Below are 17,528 nucleotides of genomic sequence, written 5' to 3'. Positions count from 1 at the left end.
CTTAACAACTGGGCAATGGGGTTTGCTCTGTATGGCCTCAATTTATATTGTTTATTAAAAATAGTATATTGATTTCCCTTCAGTCTCAGTAAAAGCTGCCACTATGAACAAATTATCTTAACCTTCTAGGGAGTAAACCATCAGAATGTGACGTTATCTGTAACGTAAAGATTTTCCATCAGTGTATCTACATTGATCTTTTAAACATTATGAAATATAATGTTCCATAATGTTTAATTCAGTTTCCCATTGCTGGTGGCTCACTGCTGAGGTGTCACATTTTAATAATGCATTTTAACTTTATAAACCACTAGTGTAGCTTTACCTCAAGTCCGTTTTAATGCAACAAGACACAAATTTCATACAGTGGTACCTTGTGTTACAGACGCTTCAGGTTGCAGACCCTGCTAACCCAAATATAGTACCTCAGGTTAAGAACTTTGCTTCAGGATGAGAACAGAAATCGCGTGGTGGCCGCGTGGAGGCAGTGGGAGGCCCCATTAGCTAAAGTGGTGCCTCAGGTTAAGAACAGTTTCAGGTTAAGAACGGACCTCCAGAAAGAAATATTTTCTTAACCCGAGGTACCACTGTACATACATTTTGCCCTGGAAGACAACACTAAAGTTTTGGGGAAGGGAGGATGGAATAGAAGTGGCGGTTTTTTCTCTGAGACCAAGGCTCTTTGGGGACTGTGTTAAAATCCTATAAAAATCACCCCTCTTGCTTCCAAGATTTCAGCTATAATATTTCTCTGATTTCATCATGAAGTATCTGTGGTTATAAGAAAATGGAGGAGGACCACCAAAATAATAGTTTCTCCATATATGAAATGTATGATTTCATGCATAACTTTATTTTCAAAGCATCTAGGGCACAAGCATTTGAACTAGAAGTTTTGAAACTTTTGCTTGGCGAAACACAATAGTAAGGGTCTCCTGAGTTTTTGAAAAAAACACTCTTAAGCATATTCCAGATTGTTTCCAATTGTCATGCAACCTTTTTTCAGGGTTGGAAACCTGTGCCAGATGTCCTCCAGATCAATATCCAAATGAAGAGCAGAATGACTGCATTCCCAAGAAACCAAATGTCCTAGGCTTTGGTGAAACTTTGGCCATGGTTTCAACTTTCTCTGCACTTTTATTCTCTTTGATCACAGCTTTGGTACTTGGCATTTTCATTAAGCACCGGGACACTGCCATCGTCAAAGCCAACAACAGAAGCCTCACTTACATTCTCCTCATCTCCCTCCTCTTGTGTATCCTGTGCTCCTTGATGTTCATTGGAATGCCTAATAAGGCAACCTGCCCACTCCGCCAAACGGCTTTTGGCATTGTCTTCTCTGTGGCCCTCTCTAGCATCTTGGCCAAGACTATTTCAGTGGTTTTGGCATTCATGGCTACCAAGCCAGATTCCACAATCAGGAAGTGGGTAGGCAAAAAACTGGCTTACTCCATTGTCCTTTCCTGCTCTGTGATTCAAGTAGGAATCTGTGCCTCCTGGTTGGCAACCTCTCCCCCATTCCCAGATATGGACATGCACTCAATAACTGAAGAAATTATATTCTTATGTAATGAGGGGTCAGCTCTCATATTCTATGGTGTTTTAGGCTACATGGGCTTCCTGGCCATTATCAGCTTCACTGTGGCCTTCTTAGCCAGGAAGTTGCCGGACAGCTTCAATGAAGCCAAGTTCATCACCTTCAGCATGCTGGTCTTCTGCAGTGTTTGGTTCTCCTTTATTCCCACATACCTGAGCACTAGAGGAAAATACATGGTGGCTGTGGAGATCTTCTCCATCTTGGCTTCCAGTGCTGGGCTGCTGGGTTGCATCTTTTCCCCTAAATGCTACATTATTGTGGTGAGGCCTGAGCTGAATAACAGAGAGCAGCTGATACGGAGAAAGATGTAAAGAACAGAATATTTTGTCATTTCTGTATTTAGATTCTGTAGACTTATTAGCCGGGTCATTTCACTGTGGTTTTTCAAGAAAGGAAGTTACCTGAAATGATCAAAACAACAGAAGTGATTGTCTTATCATTTATGTTCTTGATATGCAGCATAGTTGCATATGAGGTATAAATGAACTGGGATTATGTGTCAGCTGTGGGGCGGGAAATAGGAAGAGCCTCGGCCGCGCCAGACCTATGTAGACGAGGCCAAGCCCCCGAGCCAGCCGTGAAGCCCGCAACCCCAGCTCCTCCCTAGCTCAGAAGTGGCTTTCTTGATATGCAGCATAGTTGCATATCAGGTATAAATGAACAGGGGTTATGTGTATGAAAAAAAACTATGGATGATATTCGTAGCACCTCTGAGCACCAGAGGAAGATACATGGTGGCTGTGGAGATTTCCTCCATCTTGGTTTCCAGTACTGGCTTGCTGGCATGCCTCTTTTTCCCTAAATGCTACATTATTGTGATAAGGCCTGAACTGAATAACAGAGAACAGCTGATATGGAGCAATGTATAAATGGCAGAAGAGATTGTAGTTTATGTGGGGAGTTAGGCTCTAGACACTTTCTGGCCAGTGTCAGATGTGGGGGTCAAAATTACAGAAGAGCTTGCCTTATCGTTTCTGTTCTTGGCATCCAGCACAGTTACATATCAGCTGGAAATGAATTGGAACTATGTGTATGAATGAAACTATGGATCAAATCCAGCATATCCAACAATTTGAATCCCTTACTCTACTTTTCCAGCATCCACTTTCCCAATAGGTTCTGAAACTCCTGAGCAGATGTTGGTGTGTGTTGGAAACTGCAGATAGAGGAAAGGGGAAAGGGAACATTGTAAACTGCCTTATGTTATGCAATAGCATTGCTCAATCTATCAGGGCCATGCGATAGACTCAACCAAGTCTCCACCCAAATTATGGAAGAATTTGGGCAGTTTGGGTTGTGGCTGTGGGGAAAGAATATCAGACAAGAAGTGGAGGCAGGCACTAGCCCATGGAAATTGTGTGTACAGTAGTCTGAAACCTAATAAATCCTCCTCTTTAGACAATTCTTATTGTCTGTCTGTATTTATTTATTTACAACTACTCTTAGTTATATTAATCTCCTTATTCATTTTGCTTCTTGTTATTTTCATTATCCATCACTTTTCCTAATCTTTCCAGTTATAAGGTTTATTTCCAGTTCTACTGGTTTCACTATTTCATCTTATCTTTCCTATATGCAACATAAATTTTCCCATTCTTTTTGAAATGTTTCCTCCCCTGTTGTCTATTTTTTCCTGTTAATTTGGCTATTTCTGCATATTCCATTACCTTCTGTCGCCATTCTTCTACTGTTGGTATTTGCTGTTGTTTCCAGACCTGTAATCTTATACTTGCCTTGACATGGGGCTGGAAAGGGAGTCAGAAAGTGACTCACCTTGACATGGACACTGCATCAGTCTCAGAGGGCTCAAATTCTTGAGAAAGAGAACCAGTGTGGTGTAGTGGTTAAGAGCGGTAGGCTCTTAATTTGGTGAACCAGGTTTGCATCTCCGCTCCTCCACATGCAGCTGCTGGGTGACCTTGGGCTAGTCACACCTCTTTGAAGTCTCTCAGCCCCACTCACCTCACAGAGTGTTTGTTGTGGGGGAGGAAGGGAAAGGAGAATGTTAGCTGCTTTAAGACTCTTTCGGGTAGTGATAAAGCAGGATATCAAATCCAAATCCAAACAAAGCCCTGACAGTTCAGCATGACACCAAACATGAGGCATTTTTTCAACAACCCAAACCTTCCTTACACCAAGGGTACCCAATCTGTGGCCCTCCAGATATTGCTGGGCTACAGCTCACATCAGCTTCCAATTGGCTATTATTATCATGGATGATGAAAGCTGTAATCCAGAAACATCTGGAGGGGAAAATACTGCCTAGCACAGCCTGACAGTGATAGACCACCTAGTCTTCAGAATTACTACTTCTTACAAGAGTAAAAGACGGATGGCACAGTTTTTCCTTAGCATGCCACTCTGCTTCAAACCTGCATATATGTGCTCTTTCAAAAGCAGTTCGGCTGTGTTCTCCAGGGTCTCTATATCCTGATATGGTTTGGACCCTTTCCATCATTGTTCCCAAGTTTCAGTAAGTGTAATCGATGTTACATATGACAGCGAGAGTAAGGGCCAATAGCAGGAGAAAATTAGACAACTGGGGAAAGGATGCCGTTGGCTCCCCTCTAAACACATTTTGATAGAGGAAATTTTAGGAAAAAGATGGATGCCTGCCTACAGGTGGGGTCTTTTTGTTTTTGTTTGTAGTTATGGATTTCCTGCATTAGCAAGCGGATAATACTTGATGACCTTAGAAATCTCTTCCTAATCTATTATTGTGTGATGTGACAGATATGTTTACTTTGGAAATCATTTCTGATGCACTATAGAGTCAAAAACAAAAAAAAAGGTTATCTGACCTGTAATTATTAAAATTACTATAATCAATTCACCTGGCAAAGCACCAGAAGGCATAATGAAAAATAAAGATTCAAAAACTAAATCAGAAATGATTAAAAGCTCCTTAGCGTTCCATTGACAGCTATGGTAAGGGAGGAGAGAGGAGGCCAGACTCTGCTATTTCAGTCAGTTTCCCTCTTTCATTGTATAGGTCAAGTTTCAAATCACTCTAGATTAATTCACATTCAATTCATTCTTTTAGTAACAGTGATAAAGTTAATAAGAAAGTGGAAACCTGCTTCTTTAAGAACAGAATTGCCAAAGTCAATTGTCACCAAATACATCCTGTTCAAGTCAGGCTGATGATAGTAACAATATTGTAGAGAGTCCATGTGTAGAGGGATATTTGTTATCAGGATGTTGTTGCGGCTGCTTCTCCTACTGCTTCCCAATATGGTGCCCCAAGTGCACACTGTTGTTTGCAGCAAAAATAATCCTGTGCATATTCCCCATGAGTGGTATGAACCAGGTGACCTTATCATTGGTGGCATAGTGTCTTATATCCATTACGTATTCCTCAGCATTTCCTTCCATCGACACCCATCTCACGACTTTGTTGGCAGTCCAGTGTAAGTAAATGGACCTTAAGATTATTTCCTTTATGCTTTATACATTTAGATCTGTCTAGAAAGTACTTTTGCTTTGGAAAAAGTGCTATGAAAAAATATTTTTAATTTATTTAAAAATAAAACAGCCGTAAAAATTATACAAATATTTTATTCTTGGTTCAGAGTAAAGAGGAGACACACCATAACCTGATTCAAGTTGGACAGCATCTCTCTATTATCCAGTGAAGCATAGAAAACTCACTGAATTTCCCCAGTCAAAGAGGCAGAATTAGGGTTGTGCGAGCAGTGTATACACATCAGAGACAGAGCCATGGGAGCACTGCCTCAAAGCTGGGTAAGCCAGGCACTGGGCTTGAGGAGAGGGCCATGAGCATCTGACAAAGTCCTGGAGTCCTCCTGCCTCCTTCACAAAGCCTAGTTAGCAATTATTCAGCTTTGAGAACTAGGTGGAAGGACTCTAGGACTCTAGGTCTACGTGGGTGTAAATTTTCATCCTCGCTAAGGCCGTCATAGTACCCAAGTCTGCCACTGCCAGTCAATCCTATAAAGCTCCATTTAAAAAGCCAAGACAGACAAGGGTCAAGGGGTCAGTTTGACAACTTCATTTCTTCAAATGCATTCACTACATCCTCTGGCCACAATAATCAAAACTGATCCAGCAAAAATAGAAGAGAGAGTTCACTGGATACCATTTGACAGGCTCCATAGTATTATGCAATTCTGTCTGAGACTGATTCCATCTCTAAAGTGCTTCCAAAGACATAGCAGCAGGCTCCTAATGTTATAATAGAAATGCTCTCTTGGCCAGATGACAAAAGAATATTCAACACTGAAAAGTTCTTCCAAATAGCTGGTTGTGGACGCAGTGCTGGTAAAGATGAAGATATGAAACTTCAACTGTGTTTGAGCTGATGCAGTTTCAGATCACCACCACTTGCTCGCTAGCCATTGATCCTCCTGCCCAAAGTAATACATCATGGCAACCTTCTGGGTTCAAATCTCCATTTTTTGGGTCACCTGCAGCTTAGGCACTTTTGTGAGTATGCAAGGGGAGAGAGTAGGGCAATGAAGCCCAGCTTGAGCTCCTTTAGTGAAGGATGGTACAAAATGGAACTCATGTCTAAAGTGCATTGCAAACAATCAGGGATACGTTTTAAATACGCTTAGTAATAATGGGAGGAGAGCCCTTTTACCATCATCACTGCTAGCTCATCACTGGGCATTCTTCCTATTCAAAATGGCAGCTGCCAATTCCTTTATTTAATATCATACCATTTCTATTGCTAGGGACAGCTATGTACTGACAAAGGGATATCGAACTGATTTCAATAACTGTAGCATAGCCATGTGGCACAGTTCTTGTTTCTAGTGAAAAGGAGCAACATGATTAAAAAACCTGAAGCTTCATAAGTGAAGATCGCTTCTCAACCTATGTGTTCAGACAAATAAAAAAATCTGACTTGGATGGAGGAAATATCCAAACATTAACTCTAAAAGGACAAAACAATTTGATATTTACAAGAATATTTAACAGGGGCAGTTGAATCTCTCACATCTCGATGTTGTGCACTGCTTTATTCCCCATAAAATAGTAACACACTTTATTTGTAGGGTGACAAGAAAGTTCTACCAACACATCCTTGCCTTGGTATTTGCTGTTGATGAGATCAATGGGAATCCCAAGATCTTGCCCAATGCCACGCTTGGATTCCACATCTATGATAGCTATTCTAATTCAAGGATGACCTACCAAAACACTCTGGATCTGCTCTCTAAATCACAACACTTTGTCCCCAACTACATATGTGGAATTCAGAAAAAAATAGTAGGAGTCATTGGGGGACTTACCTCTCACACCTCCTCATCCATGGCAGATGTCTTAGGTCTTTACAAGATTCCACAGGTACATAAAATAGATATTTCATACTGTAGTTCAATCTACACTCCTTCCACTAGGAAGCTGTTGATTCATAAGTATCAAGTGAAAAAGGAAAATGGTTGCAATATATTGGAGCATGTTAGTATGTGCATAAACCAACTTTTATGAGAGAGCCATTTTCCCAAAGATGTGTGTTTAATATATTTAGTAGAGGATTGGGCTCACATTATTTCAATTCTGCAAGCATTGTCCTAGCTGTCTGAAAAGTACCAATCACAATTCATGCTGTTGATAATCGCATGCACAGGCATAAATAACTCAAGACAAGAATGGCCCTCTCCCTAGGAATCATGAAATTCCCAGCTTGTGGAAGTATGATGTTATTCAGCACTGTCCTCTTTCAGAGGCTAATGAAAAGCACTTTTCTTGTTATTTGTCTAGCATTTGGGGAAAGAGAAATAGTGGTACCAATTTTGTGTTGTTCTGCTACATTACTGAACTTCATTTTAGTTGCCTTAATTTTTGCTGGTATTTTATTTTCATTATATATACAGTAATGGTTTATGGTTGATCACAGAAGAATAAAACATATTATATTCAAGAAACCTATAGGAGAACTCGCATGAGAGTTCTTAGTACATAAACCGTGAAAGTATCTCTAAAATTGCTGTAAAGGTTATAGACCAAAAGAACATGATCCATGGTTTGTCTCCCTCCATTTCCACAATCAAGTTTTGTTGATTTATCCAAGCAGTATGTAGAAACAAGCAGGGATAAATGCTCTCCTCTCTTTGACACAATCCATGTGTACATGTATGCGACAGTGATGACTCCACAATAATAGGAATCAATATCTACATAAATAAATGAGCAAGATTGTGTGTTTTGTGTGTTTTTCTAGGTAAATAGGAGGGTGGCCCTTTCTCTAAGATTAGAAAATATGGAATGCATAGGATTTCTATTAGATAAATGAGTGTGTTGTGAATTCTGGTTTCCACATGGAAAGGTCTGGCTTTTTTCTTTTTCAGATTTCATATGGTTCATTTGAACCAGCCATAAATGATCACATCAATTTCGCTTCCTTTTATCGCATGGTCCCCAATGAAGATCTTCAGTACAAGGGAATTATCCAGTTACTTCTGCATTTTAGATGGAAATGGGTTGGGCTCATCACTCCAGCTAATGAAGCTGGAGAACAATTCTTGAAGACCATTGAACCAATGCTCTTGAAGAATGAAATCTGCTCAGCATTCACAGAAAGAACGGAATACTATGTGCAATTCAGCGGTCAAATATTTAATATAATGGATCAATCAAAGCTTTTCTTACAAACTTTAATGAAAAGCAAAGCAAATGCGATTGTTATATATGGAGAAAGTACATCTATTATATGGCTTACGTCTGTTTTTATTGCATGGAATATGATTCAGCTAATGCTTCCTCAATCTGTGAGGAACGAACTTGAAGGGAAGGTATGGATTACAGCAGCCCAAATAGATTTCATATCAAATATTGTAGGAAAACTGATTGACCCTAATATACAAATGCTCCAAGGTGCTATCTCCATTACAATTCACTCCAAGGAGATTCAAGACTTCTCAGACTTTCTGCACAGTGTAAAGCCATCTGGACAAGATGCAGATGCTTTCATCAAGGATTTCTGGGAACAAGCATTTCTTTGTTCAGTTTCAAACTCCTCTGCATTAGCACTAATTATGGGTACATGTACCGGAGAGGAGATGCTGGAGACCCTCCCTGCACCAGTTTTTGAAATGAGCATGACTGGCCACAGCTACAGTATCTATAATGCTGTCTATGCTTTGGCCCATGCCTTACATATTAGGTACTCATCTGAAGCCATCTGCAACAGGACAATGGACGGAAACAGACTCTTTCCTCAGAATGTAGAGCCTTGGCAGGTAGTTTTTTCTGTTACAAAGTCTTTACTTTATAACCTGCTCATTGTTGTGCACTCCACTGATGTAAAATATGGGTTGTGATTTCTTTATAATAAATAAAATAATAAATGTTAATACAAGAAAATGAGCATTAACTAGTTGTATTGTGATCCCTTCCAACTCTATAATTATATGACACTATGATTCTTGAAAATATTTGCTTGAACTTCCCCTGCCTGACTTCCAGCAAAGTAAAGATTATTTTTCAGTGGCAAGTGGCCTTTCTTATAGCAGAACATGAATTCTAGTGACTTTTTGTATATCTTCAATAAAGCCCCTCTCAATTCTTATGTCTGCGTAGAGCACATTGGTGTAACATGCTGTAGCCAAGAGCTGATGCCCTCCACTTGTGTTGGATATGTGATGGCTAGTGGAAGAGTCCAGTACATCTTGAGGTGTGGCAAAGGTTGTAGCTAGTTTGCCATTGGTTGCTGTGGGAGCCCCTTCACATGTCCACCTAGAACATATTCGCTTTAGAGGTGAGGACTTCCATATGAGGGATCAATTGCACACTGCTCTACTGTGTGTCCTAAATAATCCCTACTACCCAGAAACATATACTCACAGAAGACTGCTCAAAAAGAGCTCCTGGCCCTTTTGGTGCCCATCATCTCAAATTCCTTTTATATATTGAATCTTAACAAAGGCTGCTCTGAAATGTATCTCCTGACTATTGAGTTTACACTTATTCATGATTTCCCTGCTGAAATTTGGGCTCCCTCCATTGGGAACTGAAGTGGTGAACTCCTGGAGGAAAAGAACTTAATTTTTTCCATGAAAACTATTGAATTGTCTTAGTAAGGCTATTACAAGACTACATAGAACTTTTGATTCTCTTTCCACCCAGCTACACTCATTCCTGCAGAGGCTCTCATTCAACAACAGTGCTGGGGATGAAATTACATTCAATGAACATGGAGAATTAGCAGCTGGATTTGATATTACAAACCTGGTCACTTTCCCAAATTATTCCTATGTCAGAGTCAAAGTCGGAAGGCTGGATCCTCAGGCCCCTCCTGGAAAAGAACTCACCATTAACGGGAACGGAATTCAATGGCACAGAGCCTTCACTCAGGTAAGAAAATCACTGCACACAGGAGTGGCTTGTCTAGCTTTGACTAGTGTTGCCCAGCTATTGCTGCCACTACTAATAATGCTGCCAATAATAATTGGTACAAAAAGAGCAATGTGCAAAGAAAACATGTCAAACTAAGAAACAGCAATGGTTATTGAGACTCTAGTGTTGGGTTGCCATCATAGGGACCACAGCTGTGAGGCATTCGCAAGCTTTTTTGCGGAGAAAGTCCTGTTGCTCCGCAGTGACCTCCCTGCCGATTTTGATACAGTGACTGAACTGGAGGCCCCTCGACTGACTTCAGGTCCAATGTTGGACCATTTTGATCGGATACTCCCTGCTGATGTGGATAGATTCCTCCAAGTTGGTAGGCCCACCACCTGCCTCCTTGATCCGTGCCCATCTTGGCTGATTAGGGAGTGTCCAGATGTTCCGCGGACCCCCCTGGTTGAAATTATCAGTTTGTCCCTTGACACGGGGACATTCCCAGGGGAACTGAAGGGAGCAGTAGTGTGTCCATTCTTAAAGAAAACTTCATTAGATCCCTTAGACCTATCCAATTACTGCCCAGTTTCAAATCTTCCATATCTGGGTAAGGTAATTGAGAGAGTGGTTGCTGAACAGCTTGATAGGTTTCTGGAGGAAACCGGCTTTAGATCCATTTCAGTCCGAGACGGCTCTGGTTGCCCTAACAGATGATCTCCGTAGACAACTGGATCGAGGCGGTTCAGGACTGCTGATCCTTTTAGATTTGTCAGCAGCCTTTGACATGGTCAATCATGATCTTCTGCACCAACGCCTCGCAGACGCGGGGATATAGGGCGTGGCCCGTAACTGGCTGTGCTCTTTTATCTCTGGTCGGAAACAGAGGGTGGCACTAGAGAGGGAAATGTCATCGCCCCAGTCCTTGGTGTGTGGAGTGCCGCAGGGCGCAATTCTCTCCCCAATGCTTTTTAACATCTTTATGCACCCCCTTGCCGAGATTATCTGGAGCTTTGGGCTGGGCTGTCACCAATATGCTGATGACACTATCTGCTGATGGATGGCCACACCGACTCGGCACCGAATACACTGACCAGATGCTTGGAAGCTGTGGCTGGGTGGTTTCGTGGGAGCCGATTGAAACTAAATCCTTCGAAGACAGAGGTCCTATGGCTGGGTCGGGATGGCATGGGGATGAGGGACCAACTCCCTTCTTTTGCGGGGGCCCAATTAGTGCCATTGCCTTCCGTTAAGAGTTTGGGTGTAATCCTGGACGCCTCCCTTTCCATAGAGACGCAAGTTACAGCAACAGCCAAGGCGACATTTTTCCATCTTCTCCGCATCAAGCAGTTGGTCCCTTACCTTTCCCGCCCAGACCTGGCCACAGTGATCCATGTGATGGGCATTTCCAGGCTTGACTACTGTAATTTGCTCTACGCGGGGCTGCCCTTGAAGCTGTCCCAGAAACTCCAGCGGGTGCAGAATGCTGCAGCGAGGCTCCTCACGGGGTCTCTGCCATGGGAGCATATTCACCCAGTGCTTTTCAAACTGCACTGGCTCCCGGTAGAGTACAGGGTCAGATTTAAGGTGCTGCTTTTGACCTTTAAAGCCCTTCACGGCCTAGGACCCTCGTACCTACGGGACCACCTCTCCCAGTATGCCCCACGGAGAGCCTCAAGGTCCATAAATAGCAACACCCTAGTGGTCCCGGGCCCTAAGGAAGTAAGATTGGCTTCAACCAGAGCCAGGGCCTTTTCAACTCTGGCTCCGGCCTGGTGGGACACTCTGCCTCATGAGCCCAGGACCCTGCAGGATCTGATTTCTTTCCACAGGGCCTGTAAGACAGAGTTGTTCCGCCTGGACTTTGGTTTGGAGCCAATTTGATTCCCTCCCTCTCTTTCTTTTTTCCTTTCCTTCTCCTGCGATGAGGGTACATTTTAATATTTTAATGTTTCAATATTTTAATGTTGTATTTTAATTTTGTTTTTTAAGTTGTAATCATTCAACTTGTTTTTATTATTGCTTGTAAGCTACTCTGAGCCTGGCCTTGGCTGGGGAGAGCGGGGTATAAATAAAAATTATTATTATTATTATTATTATTATTATTATTATTTATTATAGAAGCAGGAATGTACGGAGGTGTTTGTCAGGTTGACTCCTGCCACAGGCCTCAGAGGTTCCCCCAAAATCATGCCTTGCTCGGAGTGCCCTGGAGCCCAGCTGTCCATCCATGTACTCCATGGGTTACTGGACAAAGGATTCAGGCTCCTCTCAATGCCTCAGTACAGGAATCCAGCTCCTTGTCATTGTCCTGTGCTGCCAGCCATGGCAGAGCTCAGTGGATGGAGAAGCCAGACAACCAGTTAAGTCTCAGGGGGGTGCTTGCCTGGAGGCAGAGTCCGCATGAAAGGTCCAGTCCAGTCCTAAGGTCACGAGTATCTCAGTTCATGTAGTCCGACAATCTGGGGGTCAAGAAAGCCAAGGGTCAAAGGTCACAAGAAACAAGAAGATGTAAGGTCTGGTCAGGAATGACAAAAGTTGTTTCCAGTAACTGACTGAGGCTGGAAACCCTGCTTAAGAAAGCTGGAGCCTGCTGGTTCTCATCAGGAGCAAGAAGGCAGATCAGCAGCAGGTGAAGTCACTTCACTTTCTGCTCCTTTAGCCTGCTGCTCAGTAGGTGACGCCAACTCTTGGACCATGACCCTGGTGGCACTGGCCATCAGAGCAGCTGTGCAGTTCTTCATCTCTAGTTGGCTGTTGGCATTATTATAAGTGTGAGCAGAGTGCCAAGCACGGCTTGGAGGGAAGAAAGGAGAGGCTGGTGGATGGAGTTGCAAGAGATAGAAGGTGGGCAGGTGGTATGACAAGTGAGGGGGGTAGACAGGCAGGGAGAACAAGGAAGCAGGAGGAGGAGCAGAGCAGACCCTGATGGCTGAGGAGGAGCAGTTACAGATACAATAGAACGAGGTTGTTTTGCCCTCCCAGACCTTAAATTATACTATGAGGCTGCATGCCTGGTATGGATCAGGGACTGGATAAAGTTGGAAAAGCAAGAAGCATTAGATCTGGAAGGACATGACAACAGATTTGGATGGCATGCATATTTAAGGTATGGGAAAGAGAAAATACATAAAAGATTTTATAACCATATAATTATGAAATCACTAATGAGTGTATGGGAGAGATATAAAGACTTATTAGAACAGAAGATTCCTTGGTGGCTTTCACCACATGAAGCTTTATTGCTCAAGCCACTCAGTAAAAAAGGAAAGTGGCTCATGTATGCTGATTTATTAAAGGACCAAGAAGGAAAATGGAAATTAAGAGATTGCAAGGAAATAAAAGACCATTTTCAGAGCTGGTTACAGTATTGGCAACAACACGAGATATACAAGGAAGACAATAAGGAAGGATTTAGTTATACGATATGTAGATTTCAAAAGGAAGTTATGGCAGGGAAGGTAAAGCTGCTTTATATAGTATTCTGCTAGAATGAGAGACAAAAGATGAGGAGGTGAAATCAGTCATGATCAAATGGGCACAAGTTACAGGTCATAATATATTGTTTGAAGATTGGGAAAGATTGTGGAAAACTAATTTAAATTTACAGATTATTCTTTATTGAAAGAAAACTAAATGAAAATGATGCATAGATGGTACATAGCACCAGTACAGATAGCAAGAATGTATAAAACTGGCTCATACATATGTTGGAAATGTAAGGAAAAAGAAGGCACTTTCAATCATATGTGGTGGGATTGTAGAGAAATTTAAATTTTTTGGGAAATGATATATAATGACTTGAAGAAAATGTTTAAACTAACATTTGTTTTTTTTTTAAAAAAAGCCAGAAGCATTTTTGTTAGGGATTGTAAGAAAAGACCTGCCAAGGAAAGTGAAGAACATATTTATGTGTTAAATCAGAAAGAGGATGTGAGAGATGTTGCCGGGGGGAGGGGTATGTGGGGAAGATGGGGAGGAAAAAATTGGGGAAAATACAATTGTTGGAATAATTTGTTATGTGAAAACGGTCAATATATTATTATTTTTTAAAAAGGAGAGCTGTACCTTTTTCCTCCCAAGACATGTGGCACCTGGGCACATATGGATCCTACAGTTAACATTTCTGGCCCTCCTATTTACGGATAGATCACCTGAGGTTATCCCTAAAACAATTTCTTAATATTAACCTCTTCATGTCTCTTTGGATAGGTGCCACCCATTTCCTTATGTAATGCCAACTGCCGTCCTGGTTATGAGAAGAAAAAGAAGGAGGGGAAGAAATTCTGTTGTTATGCTTGTGATCCGTGTCCTCATGGGATGTTCTCAAATGAGAAGGGTGAGAGATGCCATATTAGCATATACAAGTTATTTTAGTAAATTCTGAACAACTGGGCAATGGGGTTTGCTCTGTATGGCCTCAATTTATATTGTTTTTTAAAAATAGTATATTGATTTCCATTCAGTCTCAGTAAAAGCTGCCACTCTGAACAAATTATCTTAACCTTCTAGGGAGTAAACCATCAGAATGTGACGTTATCTGTAACGTAAAGATTTTCCATCAGTGTATCTACATTGATCTTTTAAACGTTATGAAATATAATGTTCCATAATGTTTAATTCAGTTTCCCATTGCTGGTGGCTCACTGCTGAGGTGTCACATTTTAATAATGCATTTAAACTTTATAAACCACTAGTGTAGCTTTACCTCAAGTCCGTTTTAATGCAACAAGACACAAATTTCATACAGTGGTACCTTGTGTTACAGACGCTTCAGGTTACAGACCCTGATAACCCAAAAATAGTACCTCAGGTTAAGAACTTTGCTTCAGGATGAGAACAGATATCGCGTGGTGGCCGCGTGGAGGCAGTGGGAGGCCCCATTAGCTAAAGTGGTGCCTCAGGTTAAGAACAGTTTCGGGTTAAGAACGGACCTCCAGAAAGAAATATTTTCTTAACCCGAGGTACCACTGTACATACATTTTGTCCTGGAAGACAACACTAAAGTTTTGGGGAAGGGAGGATGGAATAGAAGTGGCGGTTTTTTCTCTGAGACCAAGGCTCTTTGGGGACAGTGTTAAAATCGTATAAAATTCACCCCTCTTGCTTCCAAGATTTCAGCTATAATATTTCTCTGATTTCATCATGAAGTATCTGTGGTTATAAGAAAATGGAGGAGGACCACCAAAATAATAGTTTCTCCATATATGAAATGATTTCATGCATAACTTTATTTTCAAACCATCTAGGCACAAGCATTTGAACCAGAAGTTTTGAAACTTTTGCTTGGCGAAACACAATGGTAAGGGTCTCCTGAGTTTTTGAAAAAAACACTCTTAAGCATATTCCAGATTGTTTCCAATTGTCATGCAACCTTTTTTCAGGGTTGGAAACCTGTGCCAGATGTCCTCCAGATCAATATCCAAATGAAGAGCAGAATGACTGCATTCCCAAGAAACCAAATGTCCTAGGCTTTGGTGAAACTTTGGCCATGGTTTCAACTTTCTCTGCACTTTTATTCTCTTTGCTCACAGCTATGGTACTTGGCATTTTCATTAAGCACCGGGACACTGCCATCGTCAAAGCCAACAACAGAAGCCTCACTTACATTCTCCTCATCTCCCTCCTCTTGTGTTTCCTGTGCTCCTTGATGTTCATTGGAATGCCTAATAAGGCAACCTGCCCACTCCGACAAACGGCTTTTGGCATTGTCTTCTCTGTGGCCCTCTCTAGCATCTTGGCCAAGACTATTTCAGTGGTTTTGGCATTCATGGCTACCAAGCCAGATTCCACAATCAGGAAGTGGGTAGGCAAAAAACTGGCTTACTCCATTGTCCTTTCCTGCTCTGTGATTCAAGTAGGAATCTGTGCCTCCTGGTTGGCAACCTCTCCCCCATTCCCAGATGTGGACATGCACTCAGTGACTGAAGAAATTATATTCTTATGTAATGAGGGGTCAGTTCTCATGTTCTATTGTGTTTTAGGCTATATGGGCTTCCTGGCCATTATAAGCTTCACTGTGGCCTTCTTAGCCAGGAAGTTGCCGGACAGCTTCAATGAAGCCAAGTTCATCACCTTCAGCATGCTGGTCTTCTGCAGTGTTTGGTTCTCCTTTATTCCCACATACCTGAGCACCAGAGGAAAATACATGGTGACTGTGGAGATCTTCTCCATCTTGGCTTCCAGTGCTGGGCTGCTGGGTTGCATCTTTTCCCCTAAATGCTACATTATTGTGGTGAGGCCTGAGCTGAATAACAGAGAGCAGCTGATACGGAGAAAGATGTAAATAACAGAATACTTTGTCATTTCTGTATTTAGATTCTGTAGACTTATTAGCCGGGTCATTTCACTGTGGTTTTTCAAGAAAGGAAGTTACCTGAAATGATCAAAACAACAGAAGAGATTGTCTTATCATTTATGTTCTTGATATGCAGCATAGTTGCATATCAGGTATAAATGAACTGGGATTATGTGTCAGCTGTGGCGCGGAAAATAGGAAGAGCCTCGGCCGCGCCAGACCTAAGTAGGCGAGGCCAAGCCCCCGAGCCAGCCGTGAAGCCCGCAACCCCACCTCCTCCCTAGCTCAGAAGTGGCTTTCTTGATATGCAGCATAGTTGCATATCAGGTATAAATGAACAGGGGTTATGTGTATGAAAAAACTATGGATGATATCCGTAGCACCTCTGAGCACCAGAGGAAGATACATGGTGGCTGTGGAGATTTCCTCCATCTTGGTTTCCAGTACTGGCTTGCTGGCATGCCTCTTTTTCCCTAAATGCTACATTATTGTGATAAGGCCTGAACTGAATAACAGAGAACAGCTGATATGGAGCAATGTATAAATGGCAGGAGAGATTGTAGTTTATGTTGGGAGTTAGGCTCTAGAAACTTTCTGGCCAGTGTCAGATATGGGGGTCAAAATTACAGAAGAGCTTGCCTTATCGTTTATGTTCTTGGCATCCAGCACAGTTACATATCAGCTGGAAATGAATTGGAACTATGTGTATGAATGAAACTATGGATCAAATCCAGCATATCCAACAATTTGAATCCCTTACTCTACTTTTCCAGCATCCACTTTCCCAATAGGTTCTGAAACTCCTGAGCAGATGTTGGTGTGTGTTGGAAACTGCAGATAGAGGAAAGGGGAAAGGGAACATTGTAAACTGCCTTATGTTATGCAATAGCATTGCTCAATCTATCAGGGCCATGCGATAGACTCAACCAAGTCTCCACCCAAATTATGGAAGAATTTGGGCAGTTTGGGTTGTGGCTGTGGGGAAAGAATATCAGGCAAGAAGTGGAGGCAGGCACTAGCCCAGGGAAATTGTGTGTACAGTAGTCTGAAACCTAATAAATCCTCCTCTTTAGACAATTCTTATTGTCTGTCTGTATTTATTTATTTACAACTACTCTTAGTTAAATTAATCTCCTTATTCATTTTGCTTCTTGTTATTTTCATTATCCATCACTTTTCCTAATCTTTCCAGTTATAAGGTTTATTTCCAGTTCTACTGGTTTCACTATTTCATCTTATCTTTCCTATATACGACATTAATTTTCCCATTCTTTTTGAAATGTTTCCTCCCCTGTTGTCTATTTTTTCCTGTTAATTTGGCTATTTCTG

Source organism: Podarcis vaucheri (assembly GCF_965113315.1).
Source record: "Podarcis vaucheri genome assembly, chromosome: 13".
NCBI lineage: Eukaryota > Metazoa > Chordata > Lepidosauria > Squamata > Lacertidae > Podarcis > Podarcis vaucheri.
Note: the sequence above shows the minus strand (reverse complement) of the source record.